Below are 12,989 nucleotides of genomic sequence, written 5' to 3'. Positions count from 1 at the left end.
GACCACCAATAGTGGCAGACCAAGCGACTGCTATGGGACTCGTGAGCCAGAGGGTCTTGATGCTGGCATCTCAATTTCATTGCTATCTGCATCCTCATGACGCAGATACATTTGAATCCGGTAGTGGAACGGGGAGCGGTCATCAGTGAGGCAGGCGCGATGACATTACTACATTGTGTCTGCTGGTCGGAGCCTCAGTCCACATGCTGTTCAGACTGGAGCAGCACATCAGGGGTGCTGGGGCGAGGTGATTCGGTTTTTTATCCACTTTTCATCAGTCAGTACTTCATGGGGCTGTGGAATCTTATAATGTGTGATGGGGTTTTGGGTGTCATCATACTGTGTGGTTGGCTGTGGGGCCATCATACTGTGTGGTTGGTTGTGGGGCCATCATACTGTGTGGTTGGTTGTGGGGTCCATCATACTGTGTGGTTGGTTGTGGGGCCATCATACTGTGTGGTTGGTTGTGGGGCCATCATACCGTGTGGAGGGAGCTTTTGGGGGGCATAATACTGTGGGGGAGGATCATGCTGTCCGTGTGAAGGATCTGTGGGGGATATCATATTGTCGGGGCCATCAGACTCTGGGAGTAAGGCTAATGGGGCCATCATACTGTATGGGGAGTCAATGGTGTTCATCATAGTATGTAGTGGGATTGTTGGAGGCATTATACTGTGGTGGGGGTTATACGTGCCATAATACTGTATGTGAGGGCATCATACTGTTTGGGGTTTTGTTGGGGCAGTATACTGTGGGGGGATCACATTTTGTTGAGAGAAGTGGGGGCATCATATTGAGCGGAGGCACTTTTTGGACTACATAATGTTGGGGGCACTGTCGTTGCATCAAACTTTGCATGGGGGTCACTGCTGGGGTTTCGTAATGTGTGTGGGGAAACTGTGGGGATATATTGTGGAGGCATCATACTGTGTGGAGTGCTGGAACCATACTGTGTGGGGACTGGGGAGCTTTGGGGGCATCATACTGTGTGTGGCGGGACACGGCGTGACTATGCTTATTTTTCAAATGTGTCAATAGTCCTGGCGTTTCTTATGCCAAAAATGTTACTCCAGTCTCTAACTGTAGTAAGATTTCTGGCGAGGTGCACAGAGACGCACACCGCTAATAAGATGCATCAAATTCATTAAGTGGCGTACACTTCTTAATGAATTTGGCACATCTTATTCCTGCAAGCACGGCCCTCATTAAGACCAAATGCCAGTCTTAATTAATAGGCCCCGTAGTATGGAAACACTCTCGCAAGTTATCTCCTATCCATAAAGCCTCTTCTTGAATGGAGTTGAGATGGGAGGACAAAAAAAAAATAGATGTTCCTAGACAATGGCCCCTGAAGTGCTTACATCGTTGTGACACAGATTCCGTTCATAGGCCTCATTTGTTAAAAATTGGGAACAGGCCTTGTTGGCCATAGCAACCAATCAAAGTACAGCTTTCATTTTTTAAGAGCAGTTTAGGAAATGAAGTCAGCGCTATGATTGGTTGCTATGGGCAACAAAGCCAGGCATTATCTATTTTTTTTTCTCCCAAGAAAATTCTGCTGTATCAGACCCATATTGCAACCGTGAGAACCATTATCAACTATAAAGCAGTTATCTAACATCACCTGCAAAACAGCATTTTTTGTTCATCCTACAGCCAGAGTAGGATGACGTAGGATAAAACTAAAAGGGCTTTTCTGGTGTTATACTCCCCGTCATCGAGTCTCCACCGCTGCTCCTGGTATCTGTTATTGTCTGCAGCGGTCACGTCGACAGCGCTGCAGCCGATTAGTGAGTTCAGCAGTACTGCCCGGAGTTGATAGTACGAGCGGATCACAAAGCAGTATTTTATGGCAACTGCATTATCTTGTACTTTAGACTGAAAAGGGATGGCAATAGGTGTTTCCATAGATGTGAGAAGAAGCTCTGGAGCCATTATTGATACAGCAACCTAGTACGCACCTGCTTAAAGAGAAAAGGAATTGACGCGTGTTCCCTTCATAAAGCTTTTTCTTTAGAAAAAGTGGAAAAACTGCTACCCTACTCTAGACAACGCTTCTATAAATACAGTGTCATGTAAAAGTTTGGGCACCCCTGGTGAAAATTACTGTTATTGTGAACAGTTAAGCAAGTTGAAGATGATATGATCTCTAAAAGGCCTAAAGTTAAAAATGACACATTTCCTTAGGCAAAAAAAAAAAAAAATTGTCATTTTTTTTTATTTTAAAAATTACACAAAGGAAAATGGGCCGATGCAAAAGTTTGGGCACCCTTGGAGGTTTGACCAAGGTTTCAGATCTTAATTAGCCTATAAAGGTTATGGCTTGTTCACTATCATCGTTAAGAAAGGCCAGGTGATGCAAATTTCCCATCTTTATAAAAACCCAGCCTCCTCTAACCTTGTGCCAAAAAAACAGCAGCCATGGGTTCTTCTAAGCAGCTGCCTAGCACTCTGAAAATGAAAATTATGGAGGCCCACAAAGCAGGAGAAGGCTATAAGAAGATAGCAAAGCATTTTCAAGTTGCCCTTTCCTCAGTTCAAAATGTAATAAAGAAACAACATTTAACAGGAACAGTGGAGGTCAAGATAAGGTCTGTAAGACCAAGCTAAATTTCAATGAGAGATGATTGTAGGATTGCTAGAGAGGCAAATCAGAACCCCCGCTTGACTGCAAAAGACCTACAGAAAGCAGAAAGATTTACCAGACTCTGGAGTTGTGGTACATTGTTCTACTGTTCAGAGACACCTGTTCAAACATGGCCTTCATGGAAGAGTCATCAGAAGAAAACCTCTCCTGCGTCCTCACCAACAACAATTCTGGAGGCTTCAGAGCTGAAATCTCCTGGCGCAGCTTGCTATTTTGCAGGTGATTGGCATTCTGGCAAATGTAGTCTTTGTACCAGACACTCTGCAGTATATTTGGAGAACATTTCCCAAAGTATTCCACCAGATAAGCATTCAGGGTGAGGGGCATACATCGCTCATAGGTCCACTGCATTTTCATATACTGTACAATAAAAGGTCTCCTGGCATATAACAGTATTCTTATAACCTTGTTCAAATCAATAGAGTCCTATAGATATGTTTTATGCTTACGCCATACATAGGGCTTGGGCGCAGTGTGCACAGGGTCTTGTAGGCGTGCAGGTGCCACCTTTGTTTTTCCAGCCAACCCTAATAATGAGGGGACTGCGACCTGTTTTACGTTTCGGCTTCCATCTTTAAAGCTGACAGGCGGCCTAGTAGGCTTTGCCTTTCGCTCTACTGAGCTTCCATGCATGGCAGGACAAAAGGCCATTTTTAGCCCCCCTTCTGCCATATCACCCCATTGGCATGGAGACATGAACGGTTCCTATTGACTGACAGCAAGCAGAGGTCTTGAAAATGGAAAGAAACTGACGCACAAAGTATATTAAAAAGTTGCAGATAATTTATATCCAGTCATATAGCACTGACCAAACCATTTGGAAATATCCTACAGGTTTAGTTAGAGGGGTATTCTCCTCTCACTTTCTCTTAGTGTGGTAGGAGGCACTGGTGATGTGGCATCATTTGTCAGCTCACCAGATACTGTCAGAACCTACAAACGGACGGAAGTCAAAAAGCCATCAACATCTATAAAATTATTTCAATCTATATTAGCATCAAAAAAAGTAAAAAAGGGGAATAACTAGTAATCAGAAAAAATCCAAACGCTGGTCATATCACATTACTTCACTGGGGGGAGGGGAGGCATAATGAAATCCCATAGGATAAGGGATTCAAAATCCTCAATCAGATAAATATATGTATATAAAAAAGCCACGCCACCCCCGGAAGAAGCTGCCATAAAACGCGCGTCGGAGACAAACCAGCGTACAGATCGTACACTTTGCTCCTATTGATAGTTTCTTTAACTCTGGTCTGGTATCTGCTGTGAGCCTCATCCATTTACTTACTCTGATTGTATCTGTTTATATTATGACTTTACTCTATGCAGGTATTTCCTGATATAACTATAGGCTCTTCAGCCATTTAATACTGTGTAAACTGTCTCTGAGCACTAAGATTGGTGCCATTTATCTCAGTGGGGAAATTAAAAACCTTCTGATAAGGTATGACACCCAGTAGAATTTGAATACGTATTTATCAATGGTTTGCTGGTGAACATAATAAGCATAGTTGCACTTTACTCTCAACCGGGCCCCAAGTGTTTGTGCAACAAATTGATTGCCCCATTGTAATTTTCTGGCTATAATCTTGCATTAAGCACCGCAGCACCTTGTATATTTTATTAGGCCTAAAAGGATGTGTATGTGGCGCCCTTGCGGGCGCCACAGAGGTACTGCATCTCACCAAGAGGTGTGGTACCCCACTCTCAGGTAAGGAGGGAGTACTGCCCGGGACCCCAACACCTGCATCCAACACTACACTACCCCAGGCCAGCAGGAGGGGCAAGATGCGTGCGTACAATGCTGAGCCCTGTCCCTGGTTGGAAGTGGGAGGAACCGAGTGAGGGGGAACCAAGTAGTGGGTGTGGCTGGAGGAAGAAGACAGGGGAGCACTTCAGTAGGAGTATAAGAAAGCAAGGAACCATCTAGTAAGGGTTCAGTCTGAGGAGGAAGTCTGAGAGGAGCAGGAGCTCTGTAAGAGCTCTGCTCAGAGGAGAGGGCCTAGATTGAGAGGTCCAGGAGGACAGGCTGGCAGAGGACGGGAGCAGAGGGAAGGCTCCAAGAGGAACAGACGGGATCCCAGGGGGACGGGAAGTGCGGATGCCACCCGTGAGCCCGAATCTACACGGACGTGAAGGGATCAGACCGCAAAGGGGACCGGCCCCTAACTAGTGGAGAACTACAAGGCTCAGCTAGAAACCGGAGGCTACTGCACTTTCAGGGTGCAGCTGCTCACAACCGCAACTAAATCGCTAAAAAGGTGGCCACATAGGATTCAGGGGACTGCAGGTTGCTCGCCAAAATCCGAGGCTACCGGCTTGGGACACTGGTTGCGAGGCGCAGGGCAGGAGGGTGAGAGCCAGCGCAGGAAGACAACTGAGAAAGGCACATATAGTGGTGGCCAAAAGTATTGGCACCCCTGCAATTCTGTCAGATAATACTCAGTTTCTTCCTGAAAGTGATTGCAATCACAAATTCTTTGGTATTATTATCTTCATTTAATTTGTCTTCAATGAAAAAACACAAAAAGAATTGTCCTAAAGCCAAATTGGAAATAATTCCACACCAAACCTAAAAAAGGGGGTGGACAAAAGTATTGACACTGTTTGAAAAATCATGTGATGCTTCTCTAATTCGTGTAATTAACAGCACCTGTAACTTACCTGTGGCACCTAACAGGTGTTGGCAATAACTAAATCACACTTGCAGCCAGTTAACATGGATTAAAGTTGACTCAACCTCTGTCCTGTGTCCTTGTGTGTACCACATTGAGCATGGAGAAAAGAAAGAAGACCAAAGAACTGTCTGAGGACTTGAGAAACCAAATTGTGAGGAAGCATGAGCAATCTCAAGGCTACAAGTCCATCTCCAAAGACCTGAATGTTCCTGTGTCTTCCGTGCGCAGTGTCATCAAGAAGTTTAAAGCCCATGGCACTGTGGCTAACCTCCCTAGATGTGGACGGAAAAGAAAAATTGACGAGAGATTTCAACGCAAGATTGTGCGGATGGTGGATAAAGAACCTCGACTAACATCCAAACAAGTTCAAGCTGCCCTGCAGTCCGAGGGTACAACAGTGTCAACCCGTACTATCCGTCGGCGTCTGAATGAAAAGGGACTGTATGGTAGGATACCCAGGAAGACCCCACTTACCCCGAGACATAAAAAAGCCAGGCTGGAGTTTGCCAAAACTTACCTGAGAAAGCCTAAAACGTTTTGGAAGAATGTTCTCTGGTCAGATGAGACAAAAGTAGAGCTTTTTGGGAAAAAGCATCAACATAGAGTGTACAGGAAAAAAAAGAGGCATTCAAAGAAAAGAACATGGTCCCTACAGTCAAACATGGCGAAGGTTCCCTGATGTTTTGGGGTTGCTTTGCTGCCTCTGGCACTGGACTGCTTGACCGTGTGCATGGCATTATGAAGTCTGAAGACTACCAACAAATTTTGCAGCATAATGTAGGGCCCAGTGTGAGAAAGCTGGGTCTCCCTCAGAGGTCATGGGTCTTCCAGCAGGACAATGACCCAAAACACACTTCCAAAAGCACTATAAAATGGTTTGAGAGAAAGCACTGGAGACTTCTAAGGTGGCCAGCAATGAGTCCAGACCTGAATCCCATAGAACACCTGTGGAGAGATCTCAAAATGGCAGTTTGGAGAAGGCACCCTTCAAATATCAGGGACCTGGAGCAGTTTGCCAAAGAAGAATGGTCTACAATTCCAGCAGAGCATTGTAAGAAACTCATTGATGGTTACCGGAAGCGGTTGTTCGCAGTTATTTTGGCTAAAGGTTGTGCAACCAAGTATTAGGCTGAGGGTGCCAATACTTTTGTCTGGCCCATTTTGGAGTTTTGTGTGAAATGATCAATGATTTGATTTTTGCTTCATTCTCTTTTGTGTTTTTTTTCTTGCAAGTTAATTAAATGAAGAGAATAATACCAAAGAATTTGTGATTGCAATCATTTTCAGGAAGAAACTGAGTGTTATCTGACAGAATTGCAGGGGTGCCAATACTTTTGGCCACCACTGTAGAACGGGGTCCCGTTAAGTGCTCTGGAATTACCTGAGGGATTGCTGAACACCTCCCGTGGTGAACACAGGACGACGCAGGAGGTTACCCTGGCGCTGGGAACCTGGAGTCTGACAACTGTGAGTAAATCTGGAAGACTGCACCCCCACTGTGTCCTAGAATTATTATCTGCGCCATCACCTGCACTACACTGCACAGCAACATCTACCTCATCTATAACATCACTGCACCGCCCTGGAGCTTAGCTCTGCCTGTGGAGAGCTGAACCAACTCTGCTGCGTCACCATCAGCTCCAGGTGATCTGCACCGCAGCGGCGGCCCCATATAACTGCATACCACAGGTGACGTCACAAACATTAACTATAAAAACTTTATTCCCCTTTTACAAAACCCCCTTTTATTGACCGCCCTGGGTCACGGACCAGGTCACTGCGACTGTGACATCCCCCAGCATCGACCGGCCCAGCTACCGAGTACCCCACGGCCCAGGAGGTGCGTCATGTGCAATATACTTATTTCTGTCCACTTGGTATATGCTTTCTTTTGACATTTAGCACATCAGCACTTTACATATATCACCAGGTTAGATCAACGTTTTTATATGCATATATTCAACTGATTGAGCATTTTGAATCCCTTATCCTATGGGATGTCATTATGGCCCCTCCTAGTGGAGTAATGTGATATGACCAGCATTTTGATTTTTTCTGTCTACTAGTTATTCCCCCTTTTTAAGTGATTTTACTCTTTTTGATGCTAATAAAGTTTGAAATAATTTTATAAACGTTGATGGCTTTTGGACTTCCGTGTGTTTGTAGGTTTTGATTATTAATGGAAGTGCCTTACAGATTTTTGGCTCTATATAGGTTGAATTACCAGATACTGTGCCCAACCAAATATTATGCACCAGTCCAATTAATTAGGAAGTATGCACTACACCTGGCAGGCCGCCCCCGGACACTAAATCACCAGTGCCCCTTATATCTCAATGAGAGGCGCTGGGTAACCCCCTTAACACCAGAGGTCCCTCTCTATTAGCCATAAGAGTCTCCATAAGAAAATGACCTAATGCGCCGATTTCAACGGGGTCTTGTAAGGTTAGTGTGGTACATGAGCTAAGACTCCCCCATTTCCATAACAAAGGACCAGATGTAGTCCCTGAACATTTTCCTTAGAGCTCCATGATTATAATGGTGCCAGGCTGGTGCCAATGGTTCCCCTGCAGTGGTCATCCCATTATTTTACACATCAGACCTAGTTCTCTTACACTGCAGCTTGCCATATGCTGAAGGACTATAAATCCCAGCAGATTACCAGCAGCAGCAGCCCATTTAACCCTTTATTACCCCATCAAACCTGTACTATTGAAGGGCTTGTCCACCTGGCAGCACTCCGACAGCAACCCGCAGTAGATCTCAGAGGACAGGTAGGCTGTAATGGCCGAGGCGGCTGCTATAGTGAGGCTCGTGGTGATAGGCTCCAGGGACACAACGACATGGAGGAGCGGAGGCGCCACCAGCAAGAAGAGGAGCCACGTCCTAGGTCAAGACCCCCTGACAGCAGCCATGAGAGCGGGAGCAGCGCAGGAGCAGGAGAGCTCTGCGGTCCTGTGAGGTTCACACTACATTGTTTGTCCAAACCTTCACCCACTATAGATCAGGTGCTTTTACCACGTCCACATTTATAATGAGATGCAATAAAAGGAAAGTCCGGACTGTTTGGCTTCAGTTTGGATTTTGGATATATCATGGTGTAAGTCATGTCACTAATGCCACCATCACACTACCCATAGTTATATAATCATTCCAACCAACACGCCCTAAAAAGTTCTCTAATCCTTCAGGTGACGGTTTTTGCATTCACGTTCTCGGTCGCAGATTTTGCCAATAAACTCATCACATCTGTACTGGGAATTCTGCTATAGGAACGGAAAAACAATACATGATGGACGCAAATGTCGCCGACTGCAGTCAGTGGGGTCTGTACATAGGCGGATTATAATGAGGGCAATCCGGGCTACCGCCCGGAGCCTCGGATCTCCAGGGGGCCCGGGGCTCCGGGGGGGCTATGGCCAGGTTGCCCTCATTATATGTGTGGCCGCGCGGCACATACCGGTAGCAGTGGCGGGGGGGGGCCCCGGACCACTCCCCCAGCAGCGGTGCACGGCCGCTACTTCTTCTTCGGCCGGGCCAGCGCTGCAGCAGTTAACTTCCTTGTGTGCTGGCCCGGCCGCGTCACTGCTAGGAGACACGGCTGTGTGCGCGGCCGTGTCTCCTAGCTGTGACGTCACACCGTGCGCGCCCGGCCTGGACTGCTACTTACCACCGGAGAGAAGCAGGAGCCAGGAGGACTGAAGCCGAGCCGGGGGATGGTGAGTGTGTGTGTGTGTGTGTGTGTGTGTATGTATGTATGTATGTATGTATGTATAGGCAGATATCATTGTGTGATGTCTGTTTATATGTATTTTTGTGTTTCAAATGTGTTTATGCGTGTATGTATATGTTTGTGTGCGTGACTGCGTGCCTGACTGCGTGCGGCCTCCTGCTGAGTATAGATGGCGCCGTGTGACCTCCCGCTGTCTCTGGAGGGGGGGCCGTGCGGCCTCCCGCTGTGTCTAGATGGCTCCATGCGGCCTCCCGCTGTGTTTAGATGGCTCCGTGCGGCCTCCCGCTGTGTCTAGATGGCTCCGTGCGGCCTCCCGCTGTGTCTAGATGGCTCCATGCGGCCTCCCGCTGTGTCTAGATGGCTCCGTGCGGCCTCCCGCTGTGTCTAGATGGCTCCGTGCGGCCTCCCGCTGTGTCTAGATGGCTCCGTGCAGCCTCCCGCTGTGTCTAGATGGCTCCGTGCGGCTCCCTGCTGTGTCTAGATGGCTCCGTGCGGCTCCCTGCTGTGTCTAGATGGCTCCATGCGACCTCCCGCTGTGTCTAGATGGCTCCGTGCAGCCTCCCGCTGTGTCTAGATGGCTACGTGCGGCCTCCCGCTGTGTATAGATGGCTACGTGCGGCCTCCCGCTGTGTATAGATGGCTACGTGTGCTCAATATTGAGTCATACAATTAATGTAAGGCTATGTGCCCAAGATGCAGAAATGCTCCGGATTTTTTTGAGAGTTTCTGCATCTCCCTGGCAGAAAAAACGCATGCGGATTGTACATGCGGATTGTACATGCGGATTGTACATGCGTTTTTCCTGCCAGGGACATGCGGATGTGAAGCGTTCTTCACATGCATTTCCGCATGCGGGTTGATAAGCGCTTTCCAAGTGATTTTAGCATCACTTGGAAAGTGCTTGACAACTTAGTCACACTATATAAATCCATTCAACCACCTTCTGATGGCCTGTCGACGTCAGCGGTCGCGTGACCCGTCACATGACCCGTCACATGACTAAATGACGTCATGGCCGGTCCTTTTTAGACCATCGCGAGCTGCCTGCAAGCCAGGACGCATCGGATAAAGACACCGGGGGCCATCAGAAGGTAAGTATAATATTTATTTAATTCTTTTTTTTCCAGGTTCTATGGTACCCGGGTCCGGAGGAGAGTCTCCTCTTCTCCAAACCCGGGTACCATCCGCACAATGAAACGCATGGATTCTGCATGTACAGATGCAGTGATGCGGATTACATGCGTTCCAATGCAAGTCAATGGCGGCGAAAACGCTGCGCTTCCGCAAAATAATTTAGTGCTGCGGATTTTTCCGCAATGATAATCCGCAGCGGAAATTTCCGCAGCATGTGCACAGCACATGCGGATTATCATTGGGGAACATGGCAGACCTTTTACCAAGCGTTTTTTAAGCGTTTCTGCAGCGGAATTGCCGCTGCGGAAACGCTTAAAAAACGCGTAGTGGGCACACAGCCTAAAAAAAATTATTATAATTAATATTGTGCCAAATTAATTTCACGTGAACTATCACATGATCTATCACAGGGGATCATGTGACATGTCACGTGATACATCAGGTGTTTGTGTGTGGGGTGGGGGGCCCGTGCCTTCTAAACTGCCCGGGGCCCTTGCTACTCTTAATCCACCCCTGGGTCTGTAGGATTTCCATCGCGCCTGGCACTATTTTATTCACATTGTATTATTAGCTTCTAGTTAACGTAGGAATGGCAGTAAAAGCTCCTGACATAAACTATATGGAGAAAAGTATGTGCCCCCCACATCCCACCTACAGGAACTTTTATGACCTCCAATTCTACACCCATAGACATAATATGGAGTCGCCCCTCTGTAGATATAATGGCTCCCGCTCTTCTGGGAAGGATTTCTACAAGATTTTTGGAGGCGTCTATGGGAATTTCTGCCCCTTAATCCAAAAGAGCATTTGTGAGGTCAGACCCTGATGTTGGGGAGAGGATGGGGTCACAATCTCAGGTTTAGTTCATTCTAAAGGTGTTGGATGAAGTTGGCATCCGGGCTCTGTGCGGTCGGTCATGTTCTTCCACTAAACTCCCCCTCCATATTTGTATGGACCTTGTGCACTGGGCACAGTCAATGTGTGCGCATGTTGAAGACATGGTTCTTGCTACCTTCTGGAGAGGAGTGTGGGACTGGAAGAAACCATGTACTGCAGGTTGGAAATGTGTATAGAGGGGCTGACAGGAGTGATGTACCGCACAATCAGGCTGTGAATAACGATGTACTGCAGGATGGGGCTGTATATAGAGTGCTGATGGGAGTGTTGTTCAGCATGATGGTGCTGTAGCTACAGGGGCTGAGGAGTGATATATTGCATGATGGGAATGAGAGAAATGTACTGCAGGATGGGGTTGTATATAGAGGGGCACAGAGGAGTATGTACTGCAGGTTGGGGTTGTATATAGACGGGCACAGAGGAGTATGTACTGCAGGATGGGGTTGTATATGGAGGGGCACAGAGGAGTATGTACTGCAGGATGGGGCTATATATAGAGTGGTTGAAAGAAGTGATGTAATGCTGAATAGGACTATATTTAGAGGGACTGAGAAGAGTTATGTACTTTAAGATGGTATTTTATGTAGAGAGGTCTGAGAGGAATGATATGCTGCTTCCAGTGTCAGTCCAGTCATGCAGGGATAACACCAGGGGCTTCCGGGGGTTAGTATTGTTCATAAATCTGGTCAGAGACTTAAGCTTCTCCATCAAATCAACCTCTAGGGCTGAGACAAAAAATAAAAATATATACCGGTATATATATCCCAAACTGATCCGGTCTTACAGCCTGTAATATTTATTAGGACGGCATACACAATTCTGCCCTGCTTGCTATTTTTACAGAGCTTATTCTGGTGAGTTGCATTTTGGGAAATGTAGTCTTTATGCCAGGCACTGTGCTATAGGATCAGGGAACTGTGGTAGATATAGTATATCTTGACTTCAGCAAAGCATTTGATATAGCTCATACCATCCTTTGAAAAAAATGACCAAGTATGGGATTGACAAGACTATGGTTTGGTGGATTCATAACTGTCTTAGTGATCACACTTAAAGAGTGGTAATAAATGGTGGCACATCCAATTGGAAGAGTATTTCAAGTGGGGTACCACAAGGCTCTGTCCAGGCCCTAGCGTTGTTTGACATTTTTCTAAATGATCTAGATAAGGGAACTGAAGGAAAACTAATCAAATTTGCAGAGGATGCAAAGCTAGGAGGGATAGCTAACTCTAGAGAAGACAGAAAGAATTCAGAAGGATCTACATAAGCTTGAACCATGGGCAGCAACTAATAGAATGGTATTTAACAGGGAAAATGCAAGATTCTACATCTGGGCAAGAAAAACTAAAATGACATCTACGGAATGGGAGGAATAGAACTAAGCAACAGCATGTGTGAAAAAGACTTGGGTATACTAATGGATCACAGACTGCACATGAGTCAACAGTGTGATGCAGCAGCAAAAAAAGGCAAACACAGTTCTGGGATGTATTAAGAGAAGCATAGAGTCTAGATCATGTGAAGTAATTATCCCCCTCTACTCCTCCTTGGTCAGACCTCATCTTTCATACTGTCTCCAGTTCTGGGCACCACATTTTAAAAAATAAATTGAAATACTGGAGCAAGTTCAGAGAAGAGCGACTAGGGTGGTGAGTGGACTGCAAACTATGTTCTACGAGGAACAGTTAAAGGATCTGGGAATGTTTAGCTTGCAAAAAAGAAGGCTAAGAGGAGACTTAATAGTGGTCTACAAATGTCTGGAGGAATTTCACCGTGTAGAGGGATCATCCTTGTTCTCATTTGCACATTGAAACACGAGAAGCAATGGAATGAAACTGAAAGGGAGAAGATACAAATTAGATATTAGCAAAAACATTTTGACAGTAAGGGTGATCAA

This window comes from Phyllobates terribilis, unplaced genomic scaffold (genome assembly GCF_046119375.1).
Source record: "Phyllobates terribilis strain yellow unplaced genomic scaffold, ASM4611937v1 Scaffold_7__3_contigs__length_470593459, whole genome shotgun sequence".
Lineage (NCBI taxonomy): Eukaryota > Metazoa > Chordata > Amphibia > Anura > Dendrobatidae > Phyllobates > Phyllobates terribilis.
The sequence above is the reverse complement of the archived record's forward strand: the minus strand, read 5'-3'. Positions refer to the sequence as shown.